The following is a 25,403-nucleotide window of genomic DNA, read 5'->3' as shown; positions in this document are numbered from 1 at the left end:
CCATAGTATGACACATTTCACAGTCTCCAGGGTTAAAATTTGATATGAAAAATGTAAAACTGAATCAGCTAGTGACAGCATCTTTTTATGTTTTATTGCATTGTGTTTCGAATAGCATTAGAAGATATTGCACTCAATTACTCAAAAGGGAAGAAATTTCGGTATGAACACTTTTATACAAACAGAAAGGGTTTGGAGTAACTAAGGGGTATTAATGTGTAGGAAATCTGAGTTGAATACACTTCATAAGCTGCTGTGCAAGAAGAGTTCTGCTTTTTTTTTTTCCACTGCTAGCGAGTGATGAACATGATTATTTTACTGAGAATAGGGGAGAAAATGGAAACTAAGCAAACAACTGCAGTTCCAGAAATTCTACTTCATAAATTTTGCCAATAAGGAAAATGTAGCTTGGTGATTTTACAATGCTTGAGTTTCAAATTGAATTGAAATAAGTAAAAGTGCTTTGTGTGCGTTGCAGAGCACTTTCAGGAGGCTGTTTCCTGTCTTTCATGATGCAATATATTTTAATGAAATAGGTGTTTAGGTTTTTCACTAATGTGATGCATTTTATCTAGAAGATCTTGCACTGCACAGGAATAGGAAATTAGTAATTGAGCATCATGGTCCTTTTAGTCACTTATCCTCACAGTGAGATTTCAAAAATAAAATTACTTTAAAAGCTTTTAGATTTTATCTTCTTTAAAATTTTCCTTTGTCTAACACCACCCCAGAGGCCCAAGTTTATTACAAATCACAAATGCACATGTAAAATATTCTGCCTAAATTCAGTATGCCTTGGATCCTTTTCACTGGAGAGCACAACGAGAAAAGCTCACCAGAAGAGATGCAGTTGTGGATTCATGTCAGACGATCTGCCTTTTGTATGCAAATGTAGAAAATTCCTGTCTCCCTTATTTCTGAAAAATTACCATGAACATCCTAATTTTTAATTGTTTGCTAATTTCCATGACAAAGCTACTACAGATACTAGGAACATGCACCATTCTGTTAATGTCTTTGAGGCCATCACTTGACCATTTGATGATAAAACACTGATCAATTTTTAAAGTACACTCTCAGAAATGGGCCTAAAAATGTGTGCTTAGAACCAAAGGAAATCTTTCATAGAATTCTTGTGTTAATCATTCATATATGAATACTGCATTCCATTGTATTCACACACCCAAGCCTATGGTCATTATTTAACCAACAAATTGTTTGTTTTGGCTTGTACATGCAGAGTATTTTTCCTTCCCAAATGTATGAAAAATGTCCTATTTAATCTCCATTTATTTGCCTGATTTCTCCATATACGAGTAAGCTGCTTATTTCACAAATGAGATTTCATCTTTTGCTCTTGTATCGGCAGAATTTCTCTGCCTTCTGAGATACTGCCATACATATGCATTACATGCCAAAAATGTCTTCTTTTAGTCACACAATGGCTGTTTTGCAGAAAACTACTGGAAATAATGCAATGCTACTACACCAGTTTCAGATTTTCCTAGTTAGAACCTAGAATAGGAAAACATCAACAGTAGTGCAAAATTCCTTACTACAATAATAGTAATAAACTCTGCCTCTTAAAAAGTTCAAGCATTAGTCTTTCTGTAGTTTTAAAAATTTACAACACTGTGATTTATATCTTAGTATATTTTTAACATCAAAAGAAAAGCTCTCAGATAAAAAAATATGAGTTGCTGATGATTAATCTTAAATGAAAAGGTTTTTAAACTTCAAATTCTACTAATAAATTAGAAAATAAATTACCTGCATATGAAATATTCCAGTGAAAATCTCTAGTGTAATCCTCATATGAATTTAAGAAAATAGAGATCAAACTTTCAGATTTCATAATGTTTTGTTAAGATTTCAAAAAAAATATTTTCTTGTCAAAGTCACAGATTGAAATTTCTTCCCTGGATATATTTACCTTGAAGACTTCCAGTATTTTCATTGTTCCTGGGGGAAAACTCTAATTGGAGCTTGGGAAATCCAATGTTGTTCTTCCTGGTACTTCTATCAACATCGAGCCCCACTAACTTTGTACATTCTGAGAATTTCAGAGTCCTGGCTTAAAGTCTAACTCAAAGACCTCTGAAAGTCTTCATCAGGGAAGGATATTTATTGATTCAGTCAAAGGGTATCGAATGCTAAGAAATTAAGCACACTTTTTGTGTACATCTCACAAACATAATGTGACTTCTTTTGGATGTTTATAAGAGAAAATACCATTTAAATGCAAAGTTATAATAAAAATGAAAGTTATAATGCAAAACTAAAATGAATTAATACTGTGCTGAATAAAGACTCATGAGACACACCTCTCCCTTTCATTACAGTTTACAATGACTATTAATTTTATTTAAAACTTGATTAACTCAATTCCCATTCTAATTCTAATTCTAAAATATTTATTTTTACTAATGTTAAAAAAAAAAATATGCAGAATACCCTCATGCATTGTGCTCAAGTGCAGATCTTCCCTTTAAATATAGAGAATTTGGTTAATTTTCCAGTCATTTAAAATTACAGTGTAGTTATATCAGAGATGATGGTGAAACACAGCTGATAAATGTTACTGGTATTGTGACTGCTGCTCATACAGAGGCTTTAAGCCAAATGGATGAGGCATCAACACCAATGACAAGAATTAATGTTTGGCAGAGATGGAGATTTGCTCCTGGATACATTCCTAAGGGAAGAATAAATACTAAATTGAACATCACAGCCATTGCTGCTGTAGCAACACCTGGTAGGTTGCCTCAGGAAATGTCAGTGGGGTAGATCCTTGCCTGAGATTCTGTGCGTGGGATATAAGCTCAGGCTTCTTTCTTGGGACAGGAAAGAAATGGGGAAATATTGGCTTAAAGGCATGTTCTGACTTCCCTTCCAGCATCAGAGAGGCCTTGTGTAGGTGCTCCACAAAAGTGACTTAGAAGGCAGGGGCAGCTACTTTGTCTACAGCTCTTGTGGACCGTATGTCAGGTTGACAAGATATAAATTCAGATGAGTTGGACATCTACCGTTACTAAACTGTCATTAATTCAGAGAACTGTTTTCAACAGAGAGGAAGAATGAAAGACAGAGAGTTATGCACAGAGATATGAAATACGGAAGTATTTATATCAGAGACAACACTATCGCAAATGATTATTCAGATTAAGCCAAATGGATGCATATAATCGCTCTGTACCATTTCTCTCCATCATACACAAAGAATTTACTTACTCATTCTAATTAAACTTGTTTTAGAAAATCATTCAATTCTAGTCCAAACAATGCAAGAAATAATAGCCATAATAGATTTTCTGAGGAAACGCTTTTACTTTCAAACATTTTTTAGATCGTTCATGTCAGACAGTATTCTTAGCATGGGAAGTGGTCAAACACCGTAAGGTAATTGAGATACACAACAGTGGAGTAATTCTTCCTTTTCTGTAATGGCGACCCTAGCTTGTTCTGACTATCTGAAGAAAGAAACACCGGAGTTGCTTATTTTGGCGCAATATCTTTGCTAAGTTATATTGGAACGGATGTCTGTGGTTCCAGTGAGACAAATGCCAGAATCTGGCTCATTTTGCTTAACCCATTAGATATAAGTTTATTATATGCATGTAAATGACTTTGACTTGACATGGAAATAAATAATTCGAGTTGGTTTTAATGAGATCTAGATTATTAACTGCAGTATACATTGTTCTTTTTCGTAGACTAAGCACAGCAGAGTAAATTTTAATTGTGATGCTTAGGGATTTTCATTAGCAGTGAAACCTCTTGTGCACTGAAATGAGAGTATTCCCTAGAGAGTGCAGAAGTAAGCAAGACAGAATAGGTAATGAACTGAGCTCAACAAAATGAAGGTCAGAGCCAACATTCATGCAGAAAAGAGGTCACCTTAGGCAGCTGCATTATTAAATACGACTTGGAATATAGACACCTTGACAAGCAGCAGGAGGAAATCACTACTTAGTCAAGATATAATCAAATGATAAAATGTGGGTGGATTTGCAGTGGATTTGCAAGCCAAAATGCATCTGAAAGAATAGGAATTTACTCATTTGCAAAACATAATATGACTTTATTGGTCAGATTCTTGGCTCATATGACTACCCACTACCAATTCATACTGGTTTGTAACTGACACAAAGAATTTTTAAGAAATACAGATGTATAAATGACTTTGTCTCACCAATGAAATGGAACTCAGCAGAGCTATTGCTACAGAATTTACAGAAGGGAGAATTACAGCTTTATGTTACAACAGAGCAAGAAACAGAAACATGTAAAATTTAAGTGAAATTCATCTTGGGAATGAACTAAAAAAAAACAACATGGGAGAAACACCTCCCGAGACAAATATCATTATGTGGAGAAATGTGGACAGAAATAAACTGGATGATGAAGCACCATGGGAGTTACCCCTAGGAGAGACAAAATACAGTAAGTAAACTCCGAATAGCATGGGTGCTCAGAGCTGTGAACAGAAGAAAGCCAGCAAATTATCAAAGAGAAATGACTGACAGAGGGCTTTGTCTTTACCATCTAGCAATAGCACGTCTAATACAATTCAGCTAAAAGTCCAGCAAGATGATAAAAGTTTAATAATTGCCTGAGCTCTTGTGAAGCAGCAAAAAGGCCACACTGGGCTCTAACAGGTATTTGATGTTTGACAGGACAGTTTTTCTGTTTCTGGATGACTAGACCCAAAGAGTTGTGGTGAATGGAGTTAAATCCAGTTGGCAGCCACTCACAAGTGGTGTTCCCCAGGGCTCAGTACTGGGGCCAGGTCTGTTTAATATCTTTATCAATGATTTAGATGAGGGAATCAAGTGCATCCTCAGCAAGTTTGAAGACACGACCAAGTTGTGGGAGTGTTGATCTGCTTGAGGGTAGGAAGGCTCTGCAGAGGGATCTGGACAGGCTGGATCAATGGGCCAAGGCCAACTGTTTGAGTTTCAACAAGGCTCGGTGCCGGGTCCTGCACTTGGGTCACAACAACCCCAGACAACACTACAGGCTTGGGGCTTGAGGAAGAGTGGCTGGAAAGCTGCCCAGTGGAAAAGGACCTGCAGGTATTGGTTGACAGACAGCTGAGTATGAGCCATCAGTGTGCCCAGGTAGCCAAGAAGGCCAACAGCATCCTGGCTTGTATCAGGAATAGTGTGGCCAGCAGGGCTAGGGAAGTGATCGTACCCCTGTACTTGGCACTGGTGAAGCCTCACCTCGAGTACTGTGTTCAGTTTTGGGCCTCTCACTAGAAGAAGGACATTGGGATGCTGGAGTGTGTCCAAAGGGCAATGAAACTGGTGAAGGGTCTAGAGCACAAGTTTTATGAGGAGCATCTGAGGGAGCTGGGGTTCTTTAGCCTGAAGAAAAGGAGGCTGAGGGGAGACCTTATTGCTCTCTACAACTACCTGAAAGGAGGTTGGGGTAAGGTGGGTGTTGATCTCTTTTCCCAAGTAACAAGTGATAGGATGAGAGGAAATGGCCTCAAGTTGCACCAGAGGAGGTTTAGATTAGATATTAGGAAAAATTCCTTCACTGAAAGGATTGTCAAGTACTGGAACAGGCTGCTCAGGGAAAGTGGTTGGGTCACCATCCCTGGAGGTATATAAAAGACATGTTGTTATGGTGCTTAGGGACATGGCTTGGTGTTGGACTTGGCAGTGTTAGGTTTACAGTTGGATTTGATGATCTTAAAGGTCTTTTCCACCCTAAATGATTCTATGATTATAATCTGCAAAGTCCACAACAGAAGGGTCTATCTTAGGATTATCCCCTTTACCAGAACTCATCTAAAAGAATAGCCATTGATGACTATCTGAATTTTGCTTTTTTAAAATAGTACTTCTTTTTAAACAGCTTTTTCTTCTCAGTTGCATGTCCTAGAGGGGTTTTAAAGTCTGTGGACTGAGTAGCCTGATGAAAAGAACTGTGGCCTTTCAATCAGTTTTTAATAGTATTGTCCTCCTTTTTTGTTCTCAAAGCAATTTACATAATATAGCACTTATACCTACTGATCAGAGGTTTATTACAGTTGTCAGTCACAGTAAAGATTATAGTTACTCCCTTACAGTATTGCAAGAAACACAGTGGTTAAGCTTACAAATTTAATTCTGGCGCCACTGTGGTATTTTCTGTGTTTTTTTGCAAAGTGTATAGATACAAAAAAGCAGAAAAAAATATTGAAAGTAGAGATGTGATTTGGGAATTCACTTAAATGGAACAACTTGATTATCCTCAGCTTTGCCTTCATTCACCCACATGTGCATCAAAAGTAACTCAACTAACACAGATAGAGTTACTCTGCCTTTAGGGTGAAGAAACCAAATAGAACATGGTTCACTATTCACTTAGTATCTATGACTGATGGGGAGATGTCACGCCTAACAATTACAACACATGGCCTTGGATTGGTGTGCAACCAAAATCTTTTGCAAAATGAGAAGAATGCTGAGATAACAAATAGTTCTTCCTCTGTGACAAGCGTTACAGACTTCACTACTATGTTAATAGACGGATGAATTTGTTTTGCATATTTCAAACTATTTAGAAAACCAAGAATTTGAGTCTTTACTACGATGTCTACAAGTTTCCCCAAAAAGATTGTGGTACATGATCTTTTCACATAACCCTGAAGATATTCTCTGTGTACGCTAAGCAGATGTGCTCTGCCCCTCCTTTCAGCTGACCAGAAGCAATAGGCTTGCAGCAAGACTCTGAAGCTCTAGTTAATGTCTCTTGCTTCCCAGCTGAGCTTATTAGCTTGGGCTGAGTGCCTCATTAACCCTGACAATATGGCTTCAAATTGGTTCAGAGGTCACACAGCATCTTAGAGGTGTCTGCAAAAGACTGGTGAAACTGCGCTACATTGTGTTTAAAACCAAACCAAAACAGAGATTTTAACATGATTTTAGGCCTATGTATATAGGACTTCATACCTATAAACTCTTTCAGCACAGCCAGATCCTACATTTTAAAAGGTGTTCAGTAATGCTATAATGATGCTTAAAAACAAGTCTATTGAAATTCATGAGCTAATACATTTTTAAACACTGTTTGCCAAGTCTACTCATGTCCTAACTTAAAGGCTTTTGGGGTTTGCATTCTACTCAAGACAGTGGGAAAAAAGAACTGATTGGGCTAGAAGGAAAATTTCTAATGACAAATTAATGCAAAATGGATGGAATTATGAACTGAATAGAGAGGAAAGGGAAGAAGTGGAAACCTTTGTGAATAGATCTGGGGAGAAAATAGTGACAAATGTACCAGAGGAAGAACTCAACAGTCTTTTCCTTTCACTGATTGTTACAGAGGAACAGTAGAGTAGGATAGGAGTTTATCACCTACTGTAAAATGTGCTTAGATGGGAAAAAAGAATGTTTTGTTGACCTTTTAACAAGGTAGTTGTTAATCTCATGCATACAACCTAGCATCTTGCTTCAGAAATAAGGCTTGTGCTGAATCAAATGAACAAGGATCAAGACATGATGGTAGCTGTAAGATGTTCATGACCTCTGCATAAGCCAGATGTAAAGCACTGGCAGGGGACAAAAGAAAAATCTCAACTAAGAATGATTTGATGGAAGATGTAATTGTATACAGAAGCTCTGGAAAGGACTGGAAGACTTTTATTTATTTGATCTCAATGAAATAGTTATTTAATTCATAAATTGGTTCCCATTTCTCCTACTTCCCTCTCTCTTTGTATCTCTAACATTTCTGTCTCTTTGCCAAAGAGGTTTAATGGATTAAAAATACATTTTTATAGTTCTATTAAGTTCATGGCACTTTACAGATATATTAACAAGCACTGTCCATGATGCTTCCTTTCAGAGGAGAAAATCAGGCCACTAGCAGGAAATAGACATGTCTGCTTCTAAAATTCAGAATCTTACAGGAGACCTGGAAACAAGATGGCATGGAGAAAAGTCCAAACCTTCTCTATTTATAAGTGTCTGTTTAGATTTAGTGTGGACTGCTATTAATGGGGGAAATATTTCTTTCAGAAGGGCACAATGATAAAATATTAGGCTTAGTGTGGTTTGAGATCTCAGCAAAACTCGTCCAACCCTCTGCATTCATTTCTCCAAAACAATCAGAATCATAGTTTTGCAGCTTCTTTATTTCCTGCAGCTGACAGTTATTTGACACAGTTAATGACCACAGTGGGTATTGAAAGCCATCAGCCAGTAATTACCTTCAGTGTTAAACAGAAGCGGGGTTGCCTCTCCCTTCTCCTTGGCATAAGCAGGAAAATGGTCATTTTTCCACTGCAGGAGTTAACAGTAATTGACATTATCATTCTCATAGTGCCATACACACTCAATGATAATTTACAGGTGCAAAAGCAGGGAAGTTTCTCAATGTACATTAATATGTAAGCTCTGAAAAATATAATCTTGTTATTAAAAGAAATGTCTTCAGTCCAACATAAAATTCCAACCCCTTTCCCTTTTGCATGTTAAAAATCAAGAAAGGAACTCTGTAAACAAGACTGTTCAAGTAAAGGAAACACATCATTAGATCTTAATTTTAGAGGAAGGAACTGATAATTGTGTGATTATCCTTCAGCTGTAGGAACATCTTTCTCCAGTAAAGGTCCCATTGAATTATATAAGGCCACTTGTGGAGCAAGATAATATTTAATACAAATATTAGTTTAGAGTCTTAGATACAAAACTAAATTATTTCATCAGCAGTCCTACAGAACATGCACTTGATCTAAGTATCAAGACCATCATATTTTTCTGTTAAATGCTGTCACGTCAGTGCTAGGAATACTGCCAAATTAAAACTGATACACGCTTAAAAAGCAAATTCTTTTATGTATGATTATTTTATGTATTAAAACTTGAAGTTGCTGCATTTTAAAAATCTAATTCTACTGTCATTTTGTTTTTTCTAGATATTTCCTCATTTAGGTTATTTTTGTCCCCCACTTCTCATTTGGCAATGGGAAAACAACTCAGTTACTGTCAACATACATGTAACTGCTTATGTATTTGGATCTCTGACTATCCGCCACCATGAAATGTTGCAATTTCCAGGTTACAAAGAACAACATAATATGTTAAATTCCAAAGCATCAACTCCTTTCTTTAGAATTTTAAAAGGCCACAAAAGCAGCTGAATTCATTTTATGGTTCATTAAAACATTGTTTTTACAAAATTTGTATCTACTGACTAAAAATTATTGTTTCCACCTTTTAAATTGAAAAAAAAACATTTCTAGGTCCACTTAAGCAGATATTAAATAACAAATTTGAAAGAGTAATAGAAAAAAAAAAACACAACCAAAAAACAAACACCTAGAAGACTGAAATATGTCATGCAGTCTGGGACAAGGCCAGAATGAATATAGAGAAACATCTCTATCAAAATGTCATACATACATTTTCCAAATAACCAGTAAAAATTTAATCCCTCTCTGTATTCATCCCTGTTTCACCTGCTCAAAATTGTCTAGTGAATAAATTTGAAGACTGGAACATTATAGTAATTCAAAGTGATTATGAAATATATACATGAGAACCTGGAATTTAAACACTTAGAGCAATGAAACTGTAAAACTGCACAAAAATATTACAGCTCTGCTGATTTCTGTTATTCAAGGTATGGTCTTAATGTCCCCTATGTGATACATGGATGTATGCAACTGTTCAACTATTTATTTCTGTTCTATTTTTCTTCCCTTCAAGGAAAAGTTCAACAATTAGAAGTCTTACCTGAAGTCAGTTTCAGGAGAAAGACAATGAATTTGCTATCTCCAGCTTTAAAAAATGCAAATTAGTCGCCTTCCCTCACCTGCCTGCAAAAAAGCATCCCTCGATCCACACTTTTGCTTTGACTGAATCACCTGAAACAGCTTACTGATCAGATTAGACACAAGTTAATTTCTAACTAAATTGCTCCATGACATATCACAAGCCATCACATGCCTCACAGAGCCGTGCCTCCATTATGTGCAATGACATTACTAGGTGATATGTCATGTTCAGAAAGCACCATCTCTTTAACTGCCTGTCACTACTAAACACTCCTGTTTTAAATAACAACAAAACCCAGCAACTTTATTTTCCTGAGTGAGTTTATACAGTTCCATGTTGAATCTTAGAGAAAAGGAAGGAGAACAGGTCAGTGGCTAAAAAAGAAGCTGCTGAACAGCTATGCTGAGCAGAGCAGAAATGGTCACATCTTCCATAATCAGCTGGCCTCCAGCAACTTTATCATCCTTGGAAGCTCCTCCAGAAGGACAGTTAACAAATCTGAGTGTTCAGTAAAGCTGCTGGTAAGAAAGATTTGCTTGTGAAAAACCTTGCTGCTCTTCTGCACATCTCAGATGGCTGCACCTCTGTAACTCTCAGTGAGAATGAGATGACCAAGGCAGAGCAATGGTCTTTCAAGTTAAATTGCAGAGGATTTTGGAGCAGGGTTAAACCAGGTGGTTTTGTAAACCTCTAGGATTCCTCAAGCAGTGGCTAGAGGAAGGGGCTGTTGGTGAGGTTATGCCTTATTCCTGCCTGTTTGAGCAAACACATGCTAGCATTTCTCTCTGGTTTCTGCGCTACTGAGTACCTGCGCTGCCATAGCTGTGGGCTCTCAGTCAGGCTCCTGGGAAAACAGCACAGTTGGGTCTGTCTTGTACACATGGGTGTTTGGACATGGTTTGCCATGTGTTCACTTGTGGAAACAAACAAGTAGATGGCCTGAAACTTGATTAGGTTAATCCTAAAATGGATGATAAAATGAAACTAAAGGTAAAATTTAGATTCAGAACATTTTTTGGTAAAATTTGTTAACACACCACTAGCACCTGTAATTACAGACTACAGTGATTAAGGATATTTTCATGGCCTGTCACTGTCTCCAGGCTACCTGCTATATTGTGTCACAGTCTCATCTTTAACTTCATTTTGTATGTACATTATGAGAAATAAGACTGTCTCCCCTTTCTCAAACCTTGAATTTCCATCTTGTCCAAAGGTCTCCCATAGAGCAAAGGAGGTGAACACACCTATCTGTGCAGAGATCAAAAGGCAGAGAAACAGCTGTGTTCCTTCCTGCAGAGCCATTTTATAGGATCATCAGGAGAAAAAACATGGGGGTCAAGACACTGCTATTACAATATATTTGTATTAGGCAACTTTTGCTCTCACCACCAAATTTACAAAGAGCAATAAAAATCATCTCCCATCTACAAGAAAAGCAATCAGGCATTTATATACTGCTACAACTGCATAGTCCTCATTCAGCAGTTCAGTTTTGAAGACTATGGTTCAAATTTGGCACAAGTTACTGTCTAAAAGAATTTGATACCATCAGCCTTATCACTAAGGCCTGTTTATTTCATGTTGAAAGCATCAAACAGCTTGCTGCAATTGGCGACTGTAGCTAAAAAAAGAGGACAAAGCATTACATGATAGTGGCATTAAAAACGTCCAAGTACAAAATCTTCTATGAAAGGGGCTGGCAGGGGAAGTGCAGGGGGTGCCCTCTTTGAAAAACAACAGCTGTACAGCCAATATGTCTCAGTCTTGTCTGTAGCCTCTCCAAAACTTTAGCCAAAATGTATTCAAAGTTAACTATAAAACAAGTGCTTTCCATTTCTCTTTTCATTTAACATTTTTGGCCTAATTCTATTTTTTCTAGTGCTTTTTTTCAAGCCTCCTTATTTTAATTCATCACTAGCACACCTCCTAGGAATATTTTATTGAATAGATTTTTAAGTACATTTAAAAATCCAACTGGGCATACCAAAACCAAATCCAAAATCACTGCCCCAGTTCTAGAAGTTTCCTATAATCTAGAAAATGTTTACCTGATGAAAGCAGGAATTACAGGATCATATACATACATATACATATACGTACATATACATATACATATACATATATATACATACATACAGGGCACATGTTCCACAGAAGTCATATAAGAAAAAAAGCAATCTCTTTTCCTCACCCTAGAGAAGGAGATGGATTTTTCTAAAAGGTTCAGCCTTACTCAGCTTGCTATTCCAGTCAGTCTTGTTGACTTTGATGACATGAAGTTAAGTTAAAACAAGAGTTCTGGAAAATCCCAGCTCACTTGTCATTTAAACAGGAAGAATATCTTGCCCATATATAAACTGACATCTCTGACTGAAAACTAAACAAGTCTTTTTTGTTGTTTTGTTTCTGTTTTACAAGACTTCGGGTATTTGGATGGCCATTTAGCTGGTAATGATATCTGTCACAAACAGACTGACTCATTGGGGATTTAACATAAGCCAGGTTCACTTTATACCAATACTCAGCTTTGGTACTTCTGATAAGCTTCCATGACAGTGGAACAATTACAAGACTTGAAAACAAATAATGCTTTAGTCAATTAAACCTTATTTTAAAAAGGATTCATTGGCAATTAAATGACTGAAAGTAATTTGGCTTTTTCTCTCCTTCAGTGATTATTCTGACATATTCCTTGTAGTTGAGCCAAAACATTTCAAAGTTCAAGGAAACTAGATGACATTTCTTGGGTCATCAGATAAATCTCCTTTTCTTTTGGAGTTAACCATTTAACAAAGCTCTGCTCACACATTTTTCACAAGCAGTCATAGATGAGAAAGTTATCAAGATATCTGGTTTAACAATAGATGAAGGGGAAGGTGGAAAATAAACAACCACTTATCAAAAAGAATTTAGGGAGTCTTTATAACCTTTTGTATCATTGTACACATAAGTAACAGCTAAAAGAAGGCTGTAATTAGATAAGAGTATTTTTAAATGATCCAGGCTCTTCATGAAAAGCTGTATGGTGGGACATTTTTGCTACAAATATAACTTGACGATTTGCCCTAGCAGCTGGGGATTTATATTTTTTTGATTGTGTGCTTTTTTCAGCAGATGCAGACATGAATATTTAACTCTGATGCCCTCTAATTTTATTACCTGGGAAACAGTTAAATACTGATAAGATGTTAACCTCTATCAAGAGCCAGATACTCAGGAAATATCACATTGTACTTATTACTCTATTCATAAATGGAAGGACTAAACTCTGTGCTTTTTCAACAACTAAGGAAATCTGTTCAGTTACTGCATTCTCTATTTTCTATGCAATCAAATTAGATCATGAAGGATGTTCCAGGCAGTACAGGGCTGGTATCTCTTACCAAAAACTATGCATTAGACTTTCAAGAGATACAAAGGGCTGCAAAGGAAAATGCTAAGTCAACATATGAAAAATATTTGCATACTAGTGCTTTTTGAAAGCTTTATTTTTAAAATTATATTTCTGTACTAAAACAGACCATAATATCATTATAATTTTGCAATACTTTGAACTTAATATTCCTTTTCATGTAATTTCATTTCCTTTTACAGATTATAGAATAGTACCAAAAGCTGCTACTTAGATCAGGAGAGACAGAATCAAAAGTCTTAGATTCCCTTTCTGGTTTTGTCCCTGATTTGCTGGTTTAAGATAGACAAATCACTTCAGTTTATAGATCTGCCTGAAAATATATAGATATATAAATTCAATTTCAAAAAGTTTGGGAGCCTTGCTCACATTAATCTCAAATCATTGTACTAGGGAATTGATAAAATCATTGTGTTTGGGGCGGGGGGGGGGGGGAATGACAAATTGATAATGGCTCAATAAGAGAATTCAACCCTTTTTTTGGTGCAACACTGGAAAACAGATAGTTCTGTTATATTCACTGATAAAGGTAAAGTTTTGGTCCATATATCTCAGTCCTCCTGAGGAGTTCCAAAGTGTTCCTTTCGACTGCCTGCTAGCCGTTATTCATCACATGTGATTTGTGATGTAAGCCAACTGACTTCTCTTTTTTTACTGCTGTCCAAACAGATGCCTGAAACATCCTAAGCAGAAAAACAGAGAACACTAAATAACAAATAGCAAACAACAGATATGAGTATTAGAGCATGACTGCTTTGTTCAAATTCAAATTCAGGTATTCATATGGCAGTCAGATCTTCAAAAATAGAGCATCACATGAGCATTCATGCTTGGCAAGCAAGGTATTTCATGAGGGTTGAATGCAACAGATTTCAGGGGATTCACGCCAATGTTGTTAACATTCTTTATTAGTGTTTATCTGTCTTCAGGTGTTTGGAGAGTCTTGTATGAGAAGCTATAAATATACACAAAGTGCAACACTGTTTTTCCTGGATATATAAATCTTTTCTTCAGATAAAAAAGGCAATCACATATCTAGAAAAACACTCAGCAAGGTGCTTTCTGGGTATTTGACATTTCTTTTTTAATTTACACCTATCACAAAATACACATGTTTAATCACTCCATGCATGATCTGTAAATCGAAGAATTACAATAACTTCCTGCTTTTGGGGCAGGGAGTAGATAGAATTTCATAAGCATACACTGTAAAACCCATTTCCAGAATACAGATCCATGAGAGCATGCTTCTCTATCTATCTATTTCTTTTTCAGTTTTAACTGAACTTTAATCAGTAACAGGGATCCTACAGATAGTATGCTAGAGCTCCAAGCCTAAGTCAAGAAATGTTGCCCAGATTCTGATTTATGCTCCTCCCCTTTCCCTGTCATTCTAATGATTATTATTTCATGCATTTATAATTAATTATTATGAGAATTACTTCTCCAAAGTTAGGCACATCTAGATGATAGAGCACCATGTAGACAAGCCAAGCTAATACCAAATCAGAACTTGAAGCTGTTTTTGCTTCACAACCCACCTAATGTGGCAGTATCATTTCTGGTTTCAGCTGGAGCTCATTCTAAGTCTGTTTGAGCATTTTTATTTTTTTTCCTGTAACATATAAGTCTAAGTACTTACAACAGAGCTAAGCATTTATTAGGATTTACAAACCCGGCCCCTGGTTAGACATTTAGCTTCCATGACCTTCACTCATCCTCTCACATAACTCTGTAAATCCAGCTGTACATTACCTACAAATGTGTATCATCTCGTTCAATTGCATGTGATCTTCAGTCAATCTGATAGAAAAAGTTTTGACAGAACAGTTTTGCATTTACAACCTTTAACTTGCCAGAAAGAGTAAATTTCTGTTGCAACACATCAGTAAAGTCAAAATGCATCATTCATGTGCTGGTTTAACTTCCTGTAATACAGATTATAACATACAGTTTATAACTTGTTAAGAATAAAATATTTTTGCAACATTTCTTTTTGCCATTTATTTACTTATGTATTTTATGAGGTTTCTACTTTTCCATTTTGAGAGGAACATAAAACTTGATAGAAAAGAGCAGAAGAAAGCCAGCTTTCTGGTCTCTGGCAGGGACCAGTGCGACATGCTTCAGAGGTCACAAAACATAGCAGAAGTGCAGGGAAACTTTCTCTGGGACATCTCCTTCACCTCTTACAAGTTCTAGTTGTACATTTCCAGACTTCCAGACTGTGAGTTGAAGAATCAGCACTTTATATACTTTAGTCATTTATCACTTAAACACTTCTGGAAATCTCACCTCTTATGACTGAAGCTTTGAAAATATCTCAAGAATAAAACTACAATGACCTTGGGGCCTTCAATTAGTCCTCAAATAATTTATAATTTCCCTTTGAAATTTATATAATTTATTGAACTGACACCTTTGTGTAGAACTGGGGAAAATGGCTAGTAATACTAATATTTTTTGGAAGATGGCTCCTATGAAGCTGTTTATTTTACATAGTTACACCATTTCATGTAGATAATTCAATAGCACTGAAGCCAGGCAAATAAAGTCATCTATTTTGTTGTTATAAATTGATTGTGCAGTAGATTTTGATAAATCATCCCTTTTACTATAACATGGAATTACTGAACACTGAAAATGCTGGTTACTAAATAACACACTCAAATCTATCTTCTATGTTAATGCTGATGTGAATTTTATACTGACTTTGACCCCAGAAATTTTTTTTTAATCTTCCTACAAGCTGTCTATGCAGAATGATTTATTGTTAAAGCAAACCATTTAACTGTAAGTTTATGACAGTATGCATGATTTCTTTTCTGCAACTGACCAAAAATATCACAAGAATTTAAGATATAAATTTAACATAGCTAACAATTCACAGCTAATCAAATACAAATTAAGAAGTTGTGCCATTTTAAAAATAGAAGAATTATTATGTCAAGGACATCGCTAGGAAACTCCCTAGCCTGGTACAGCCCTCTATTACCCACTGCTGCTCCTCCATGTGGGTGGGGATAAAGCAGAGACATGCACCACGAAAGCGATCAAAAGGGACCTCAGGCTCTTAGGGCAGTCACTGAAGGATTAGGGAGCGCAGGTAATATTCTCCTCCCTCCTTCCAGTTGAGGGCAGCAATGTTGGGTGGAACAGACGGATGCAGTCTATAAATGCATGGCTCCGTGGCTGGTGTCAACACCACAACTTTGGGTTCTGTGACAATGGGGCGGCCTACATGGCACCAGGCCTGAGGAACCCTGATGGGATTCATCTCTCTCAAAGGGGAAAGAGGATCTTTGCCCAGGAACTAGCGGGGGTCATCGACAGAGCTTTAAACTAGGCTCAAAGGGGGAGGGGGATAACATTAGGCTTGCCAGTGACATGTTGTGGGATGATGTGCCCAGGTTGGAGGGACAAGGCGCTGGTGAGGGCCCTCGGCCTACTGCTCAGAGACGTGCTGGATGCACTACAGCGTGCTCAAAGCCTAGAGGAGACGAGCCGGGGGCTCCGGATGCAACAGGAACCAATGGCGTAACACTGGGAGAATACATCAAAAGAATTCCAGCCACCCCAGCCAATAAGTCAGCCTCATCCAGGGCACAACTGAAATGCCTCTACGTGAACGCATGGAGCATGGGGAATAAACAAGAGGAGCTGGAGAGATGTGTGTGCCTGCAAGGCTATGACCTTATTGGCATTACGGAGACGTGGTGGAATAGCTCCTGTGACTGGAGTGTTGGGATGGAAGGGTACAGGCTCTTTAGGAAGGACAGGCAGGGCAGGCGAGGAGGGGGCATCGCCCTCTATATCAATGACCAGCTGGAGTGCATGGAGCTCCACCTGGGGACAGATGAGGAGCCAACCAAGAGCCTATGGGTCAGGATTAAAGGGAGCACTGGGGCAGGGGACATCATAGAGGGGGTCTGCTACAGCCCACCTGACCAGGGGGACCAAGCAGATGAAGCCCTCTATCGGCAGATAGGAGCAGCCTCAGGCTCACAAGCCCTGGTCCTTATGGGGGACTTCAGCCACCCTGACATCTGTTGGAGGGACAACGCAGCTGAGCACGAGCAATCCAGGAAGTTCCTGGAAGGTATCGATGACAACTTTCTCCTCCAAGTGACAGAGGAGCCCACGAGGAGAGGTGCCATGCTGGACCTTATTCTTACCAACAAGGAGGGCCTGGTAGGGGATGTCAAGCTCAAGGGCAGCCTTGGCTACAGTGACCACGAAATGGTGGAATTCAGGATCCTCAGGGCAGCGAGGAGGGCGTGCAGCAAGCTCTCTATCCTGGACTTCAGGAGAGTAGACTTTGGCCTCTTCAGGGATCTGCTTGGTAGAATACCATGGGACAACGCCCTGGAAGGAAGAGGGGCCCAAGACAGCTGGCTAATATTCAAGGGTCACTTCCTCCAAGCTCAGAAAAGATGCATCCCAACAAAGAGGAAGTCAGGCAAAAACACCAAGAGGCCCCCATGGATGAACAAGGAGCTCCTGGGCAAAGTCAAACAAAAAAAGGAAGCCTTCAGAGAGTGGAAGCAAGAGCAGGTAGCCTGAGAAGAATACAGAGAAACTGCCCAAGCAGCCAGGGATCAGGTTAGGAAAGCCAAAGCCCTGACAGAAATTAGTCTGGCCAGGGATGTCAAGGACAACAGGAAAAGCTTCTATAGGTATGCCAGTAATAAAAGGAGGACGAGGGAAAATCTGGGTCCCCTCCGGAATGAAACAGGTGACCTGGTTACCCAGGATATGGAGAAGGCTGAGGTACTCAATGACTTCTTTGCCCCAGTCTTCACTGGCAAATGCTTGAGCCACACTGCCAAGGTCACAGAAGGCAGGGACTGGGAGAATGCAGAACCGCCCACTGTTGGAGAAGATCAGGTTTGAGAATATCTAAGCAACCCGAAGGTGCACAAGTCCATGGGACCTGATGAGTTGCATCCGCGGGTCTTGAGGGATCTGGCGGATGAAGTGGCCAGGCCACTCTCCATCATATTTGAGAAGTCCTGGCAGTCTGGCAAAGTTCCCGCCGACTGGAAGAGGGGGAACATAACCCCCATTTTTAAGAAGGGGAAAAAGGAAGACCCAGGGAACTACAGGCCGGTCAGTCTCACCTCCGTGCCTGGCAAGATTATGGAGCAGACCCTCCTGGAGACTATGCTCAGGCACATGGAAAATAAGGCGGTGATTGGTGACAGCCAACACGGCTTCACTAAGGGCAAATCGTACCTGACAGACTTAGTGGCCTTCTATGATGGGGTTACACTGTCGGTGGATAAGGGAAGGGCAACTGACGTCATCTACCTGGACTCATGCAAGGCATTTGACACTGACCTGCATGACATCCTTGACTCTAAATTGGAGAGACATGGATTCAATGGATGGACCACTCGGTGGATAAGGAATTGGCTGGATGGTCACACTCAAAGAGTTGTGGTCAACGGCTCAGTGTCCAAGTGGAGAATGGTGACGAGTGGTGTTCCCCAGGGGTGAGTACTGGGACCGGCCCTGTTTAACGTCTTTGTCAGCGACATGGACAGTGGGATCGAGTGCACCCTCAGCAAGTTTGCTGACGACACCAAGCTGTGTGGTGTGGTTGACACGTTGGAAGGAAGGGATGCCATCCAGAGGGACCTTGACAGGCTGGAGAGGTGGGCCCGTGCAAACTGCATGAAGTTCAACAAGGCCAAGTGCACGGTCCTGTACGTGGGTCGGTGCAATCCCAAGCACAGCTGTAGGCTGGGCGAGGAATGGATTGAAAGCAGCTCTGAGGAGAAGGACTTGGGGGTATTGATTGATGAGAAGCTCAACATGAGCCGGCAGTGTGCGCTTGCAGCCCACAAAGCCAGCCGTGTCCTGGGCTGCATCAAAAGAGGTGTGACCAGCAGGTCGAGGGAGGTGATCCTGCCCCTCTACTCCACTCTGGTGAGACCCCACCTGGAGTACTGCATCCAGCTCTGGGGGCCCCAGTACAGGAGAGACATTGAGCTGTTGGAGTGAGTCTAGAGGAGGGCCATGAAGCTGATCGGAGGGCTGGAGCACCTCTCCTATGAGGACAGGCTGAGAGAGTTGGGGTTGTTCAGCCTGGAGAAGAGAAGGCTCCAGGGAGATCTAATTGCGGCCTTCCAGTACCTGAAGGGGCCTACAGGAAAGATGGTGAGGGACTGTTTATCAGGGAGTGTAGTGACAGGACAAGGGGGAATGGGTTTAAGCTGAAGGAGGGTCGATTTAGATTAGATGTTAGAAAGAAATTCTTTACTGTTCGAGTGGTGAGGCACTGGAACAGGTTGCCCAGAGAGGTTGTGGATGCCCCATCCCTGGAAGTGTTTAATACCAGGTTGGATGAGGCTTTGGGCAACATGGTCTAGTGGAGAGTGCCCCTGCCCACAGTAGGGGGGGTTGGAACTAGATGATCTTTGAGGTCCCTTCCAACCCAAACCATTCTATGATTCTATGATTTTATTGCTGAATATTTGTGTCTTTCTGTACTGGTGATAACTATGAAACTCTTTTTAGTTTAAGATGCTGCAAAGAGATTCATGTGATAATGAGCTTGCATTCATGAATGCCATTATTTCCATTGGTAAATAAAATTTCCAAAGAGCTCAGTTACCTCAAGGTAAAAAATGCTGCAGCAGAAGAAAGCTGGGAAGGTGGGGAAACCCTTAACACTGTGGGGTGGTTGGTCAGCACTGTTCTAAACCAAATCATGAACATCAGATATGGCTTTTAAAGCATCAAAGCAATTAAGAAGGAAAAAATTAAAATTAATGGAAGTTGAAAGTCATCCCACTGCTGCTGAAAATCTGACCCATATTCTTCTGAGGGCAGTACAAAGGTAAATGACATAAGGGAAAGATTTTCAAAGACATCAAAGAACAAATAAGTGCCCAACTCCCATTAGAAGTTTTTGACTTTCAAATAAATCCACCAAAAAAAAAAAAAGGGAGACTTAATTTATGGTGAAAAGCTAAACAAATTGTTTTCCTCATAGCATTATGAATTGCAGTGCTAAACCAAGGAGGAGAACAATTTAGATAACCCTATCACTCAGCAGAAAAAAAAAAATCTGGGGTTTTTTGCATTGAACAAGTGAGTGATGGTAATGAAAAAGGTATCAAAATGACAGTACAGAGACATTCATTGAGATAAACCTACCCATAAGGAAGGCACCCACAACATCATGATGATGATTTTTCAGTAAGTTCATGACATACAACTATTTGACATCCTTCATAAAGAAATTCCCTAGAGTGGAACTACTCACTTAGCAGCACTGAGTACTTTGTCTTAATCCAACAAAGCACAGAGAATACATGGAACAATGATTTTAAGCACATTCTTAAAGACAAGAAGGTACTGTTTGATTTGCTAGACAGCGGACAATTGTGCCTGTGCAGATTCTACTAAAGATGAACTTCAAATATTAATATCATTTCTAGCTAACTTTTCTGCCTGACAGCAAAGTGCCTGGAATATATAAGGGCATAACCGAAGTATCACAGGCATGTCTAAGAACTTTTCATTCAAGCTCAAAATATTGGTTTGTTCTAGTTTGTCTAAGCAGCAACAACAGGATTTAAAATATGTGATCTTAATCCCTTCCCCCCTCCCACTACAAATCTTGGGAAAGGCTGTGTTCCTGGAATTTTGAAGAGTTGAATAGATCTTTAAGAAACATGAAATCCTTTTGAGCTCTCTAGAATACAGCAAAGGAATTATACTGCAGTTTCATGCAAACATCATGTTCACAGGAACATGCTCTTATTGTAAGTAGAAAGGCATATGCCAGTGTGGCCCAGCTTGGTGATTTCATTGCAAAGCTGCAGACCTCTGGTTGCATGGGAGGATGGACACAACCCTGGCTTGTAGTGCCCCTCTGTATCTATGATGGTCACATTACATATAGCTCTAAACCGCAAAGTCTGGGAGAGTTCACTGAGCTCTGCAATTCCAATGAAAAAAAAAAAAAAACAACCCGAAAAAACCACCCAAACAAAAAAAGGCAGCAAAAATATAGATAAAAATTGGAAGAGTCTTCTTCTTTCACAACTTTTTAACTTCAGAGATGCAGTAAAACCTGTTCTCAGCTAACTGATAGTTCTAAGGTGATTTAATATCCTCAGATGAAAGTAGCCACATAAAAAGTAACTGACAATAGATTGGTATTTGTTATTTCCTAGCATACACACAACTTGTTCTCATTTATGTGGCAACAAACTGAAGAAATTTCAGCAAGGTTTATAGGTGGGAAAGAAAGGAATAATTTCCTACGTGCCATGTATACAGGGAAGGTTGTGTTAAACGAAAAGGATTGCAGCAGTTAAGACAGGGAGAGTGTAGAAGTGTTTGAACAGCAGTGAGTAACTCTTCATAGGAGAATACTGCATTGCATTTTCTCTGTGCATCAGAGCTGGCTCAAGTCTCCCCAGTGAGATAGACAAAAACACAAGTTAGATGCTCCAAGTGTGAAGGGACAGTCATTCTGGCCATGGCAGGGGAATAGAAAGGAAAAAAAGATGTGGAGGTGCAGTAGCTGGAGCTAGCTCTGAGGACCCCAGATCACTGTCCCTGTTCTCTTACAGTGAGTGCAAGACAGTGGAGGAGGTAGTATCACTGCTAGAGGCAGCCACCTTTGCAGAAGTAATCATCATGCCTCACAGTCCACTGGGGCCTCAGCAGCTGGCACCCATGCTGCCAGCTTGTTCGACTCAGACACAGTTCCTGGCAGCTTGTCCTGGGTGGCTGAACGTTTAATTGTGCTTAAAGACTGCCTTGCTGCATTTTGTTGCACTTAACTAACTTTAAACAAGTCCTACTGCCACTGAAGTCAATGTTAATATTTCTGCTGCCTTAATGGTGCTGGATAATGTGGTGGAGAATAATGAAGGACATACTTCCTTCCATGAGTTGATGTTTTATCATTCAGCTGAAGTTGGACAAATATTTTATCACCATGTATTCAAATGAAATCACAGGCAGTGCATTCAGTGGAGTGGAGCCACATGGGCAGCAGAAATAATGACAAGGCAGTGGGATTACTAGTGACCTGATGGTCCTGTTCTTCTCTCTCACCAGTGAAAATCAGAGCTGAATGAGCACTATAAAACCATAGAGCTAATGAGCCCACAACTATTGCTGACCAGAATGTGTACTACCCCTGTTTCTGCCATGTCATTCTAAGGATTTCAACTTGACTATGTGAGCAGACAGTATTGCTTTTTTTTATATGACCATCCGAAATGCTGAACCTTTAGCCTAGATGAGCAGACATCTCGATTAATACTATTTTCCATTAATGAAAATGAGATCATAAACAAGAATAGGGGCAGGTATCTGGAGTGCTTTTGAGGATTTATCACAAGCATTCCTGTGTCGAGAAATTATTTATATTTGATAAAGTGGAGAACGGTGACGAGTGGTGTTCCCCAGGGGTCAGTATTGGGACCGGCACTGTTTAACATCTTTGTCGGCGACATGGACAGTGGGATCGAGTGCACCCTCAGCAAGTTTGCTGATGACACCAAGCTGTGTGGTGTGGTTGACACGTTGGAAGGAAGGGATGCCATCCAGAGGGACCTTGACAGGCTGGAGAGGTGGGCCCGTGCAAACTGCATGAAGTTCAACAAGGCCAAGTGCAAGGTCCTGCACGTGGGTCGGCACAATCCCAAGCACAGCTGTAGGCTGGGCGAGGAATGGATTGAAAGCAGCTCTGAGGAGAAGGACTTGGGGGTATTGATTGATAAGAAGCTCAACATGAGCCGGCAGTGTGCGCTTGCAGCCCACAAAGCCAGCCGTGTCCTGGGCTGCATCAAAAGAGGTGTGACCAGCAGGTCGAGGGAGGTGATCCTGCCCCTCTACTCCACTCTGGTGAGACCCCACCTGGAGTACTGCATCCAGCTCTGGGGGCCCCAGTACAGGAGAGACATTGAGCTGTTGGAGCGATCCAGAGGAGGGCCACGAAGCTGATTGGAGGGCTGGAGCACCTCTCCTATGAGGACAGGCTGAGAGAGTTGGGGTTGTTCAGCCTGGAGAAGAGAAGGCTCCAGGGAGATCTAATTGCAGTCTTCCAGTATCTGAAGGGGCCTACAAGAAAGATGGTGAGGGACTGTTTATCAGGGAGTGTAGTGACAGGACAAGGGGGAATGGGTTTAAGCTGAAGGAGGGTCGATTTAGATTAGATGTTAGAAAGAAATTCTTTACTGTTCGAGTGGTGAGGCACTGGAACAGGTTGCCCAGAGAGGTTGTGGATGCCCCATCCCTGGAAGTGTTTAATACCAGGCTGGATGAGGCTTTGGGCAACATGGTCTAGTGGAGGGTGCCCCTGCCTGCAGTAGTGGGGTTGGAACTAGATGATCTTTGAGATCCCTTCCAACCCAAACCATTCTATGATTCTATGATTCTATGATTCTATGATTCTATGATTCTATGATTCTTCAGTGTATACTGTGAAATTGCTATTAGAGGGCTTTTTCCAGGTATTTTGGGAAACACAGATATGGGAGATTTTTTTCCTCCTCAGTGTCTGCATTTCTCAATGAATTTGAAGTCTATTTGTTGATTTTAACCAAATTTCTTTAAAGATAGTTATTTCAGAGAATTTAACTCAAGTTTCATGAATATCAGATGCCATAGCAGAAAAGGGTCAGAGCAGACACTGCATCGTTAGATGCTAGAGAATCCAACCAAAAGGTGTACATGCCAAGAAAAACATTTGACTTCAAAAGTTTCATTGCTCAAAAAACCCAAATCTTCCAGAATCAATATATATCTGTTACTTGTACCATGAAGCAACAATTATCAAATAATCATTATCAGCAGCATCTTTACACTGATAATTCCCAGTTGGTCGGCAGCCATTAACTTGTGTCTCTATGGACTCAGGTAGCTGAACTGTTCTACAGAAGTAAAATGCTCCACATCATATTCTTCAAGTGGATAATTAACAAGCAGCTCAGAATGTTCAATGCTCATAAGGAATGTTTGGAACCAATTATCTGTTATAAACTAGTCATACTGGAAAACTGAAGAGAGTTTAAGTAACTCTTCATCCTGTCAGAAGTATGGAAAGCAGCTTCAGAAGATCTGTCCTACAAGAGTTTAAGCCTGATTGAACATATCAATTTATGATTGAAAAATATAGAACTGATTACTTGATGCAGTCAACAAATTGTCTTAGTTTTTCACACTGCTTCTCTAGATTTTATGAGAGAAAGAAAGTCCCCAAAGACTATGCTTAATCTTCCAAGGTCATCTTCTGGAGAAACAGCTCAGACTCTTCTTGCATCCTGAGAGCACATGGGAAACCTGGACTCAGACTGTTATCGCTGGACCTATAACAAAGAAAGAAAAAGTGCTTCTATCATGTCTTCTGGCCACACATCATCCTTTAGGTGCACTTCAGTTCATGGTGAAATCTGTCTCGAATGTTCACTCCAACAGATATGACAGATATATTGCTTAAAGCAATCCTTCAAGACCTGTATGTATATAGAGATTAGTATTATAGTATGATACCTTACTGCAGAAAATTGCCTAACTAGCTGCATCAGTCTTTAGCATTATAGTATGATCTCTTCAGAAAATTGCCTAACTAGATGCATTTGTCTTTAGTGAGAAGCCATGCTGCACTATCTTAAGAAAAAAAGAAAAAACAAAAACAAACCCAACAACAAAACATGACTTTGTGGTAAAACAATGCCAGGCAGATGGAGAAAAATTATCACTATTACTCACCGCATGTGAGTCAAACAATTGCTTTCATTACATTTCCCTATCTGCCACCCTGGTCTACTTATTAATTTGCTCATCTCCTATGCCCTGACCTTTTCTCTATAAGCTTTTCGAATTGGGAAATATCATTAAGTATAAATATGTACAATGCCACTGCATGGAAATAATAGCATGATCTTGTAGGCTTGCAAGAACTTCCTCAAAATAAATTGTAATAATAAAGCCAAAATAAAGCAAGTGTGTAGGCCCAGGTAAGAGAGAAAGTGCTTAGAACTGATGCATAATTTGAGGATTTTACAGTATTTCCTCATCCTTAATCTGCTTGGATATTCAGAAGGCTAAAAAGATCTCGTTTACTATGTAAATTGCATACTACATAACAGGAAACTAAGTGACATTTAAGTCAGTTAATTTATATCCAATTTAGAATTTTGATAATGCTGATGACATAATTAACCATTCCTTATGGTTTAGAG

Source organism: Balearica regulorum, chromosome 11 (genome assembly GCF_011004875.1).
Source record: "Balearica regulorum gibbericeps isolate bBalReg1 chromosome 11, bBalReg1.pri, whole genome shotgun sequence".
In the NCBI taxonomy this organism is placed as follows: domain Eukaryota; kingdom Metazoa; phylum Chordata; class Aves; order Gruiformes; family Gruidae; genus Balearica; species Balearica regulorum.
Note: the sequence above shows the minus strand (reverse complement) of the source record.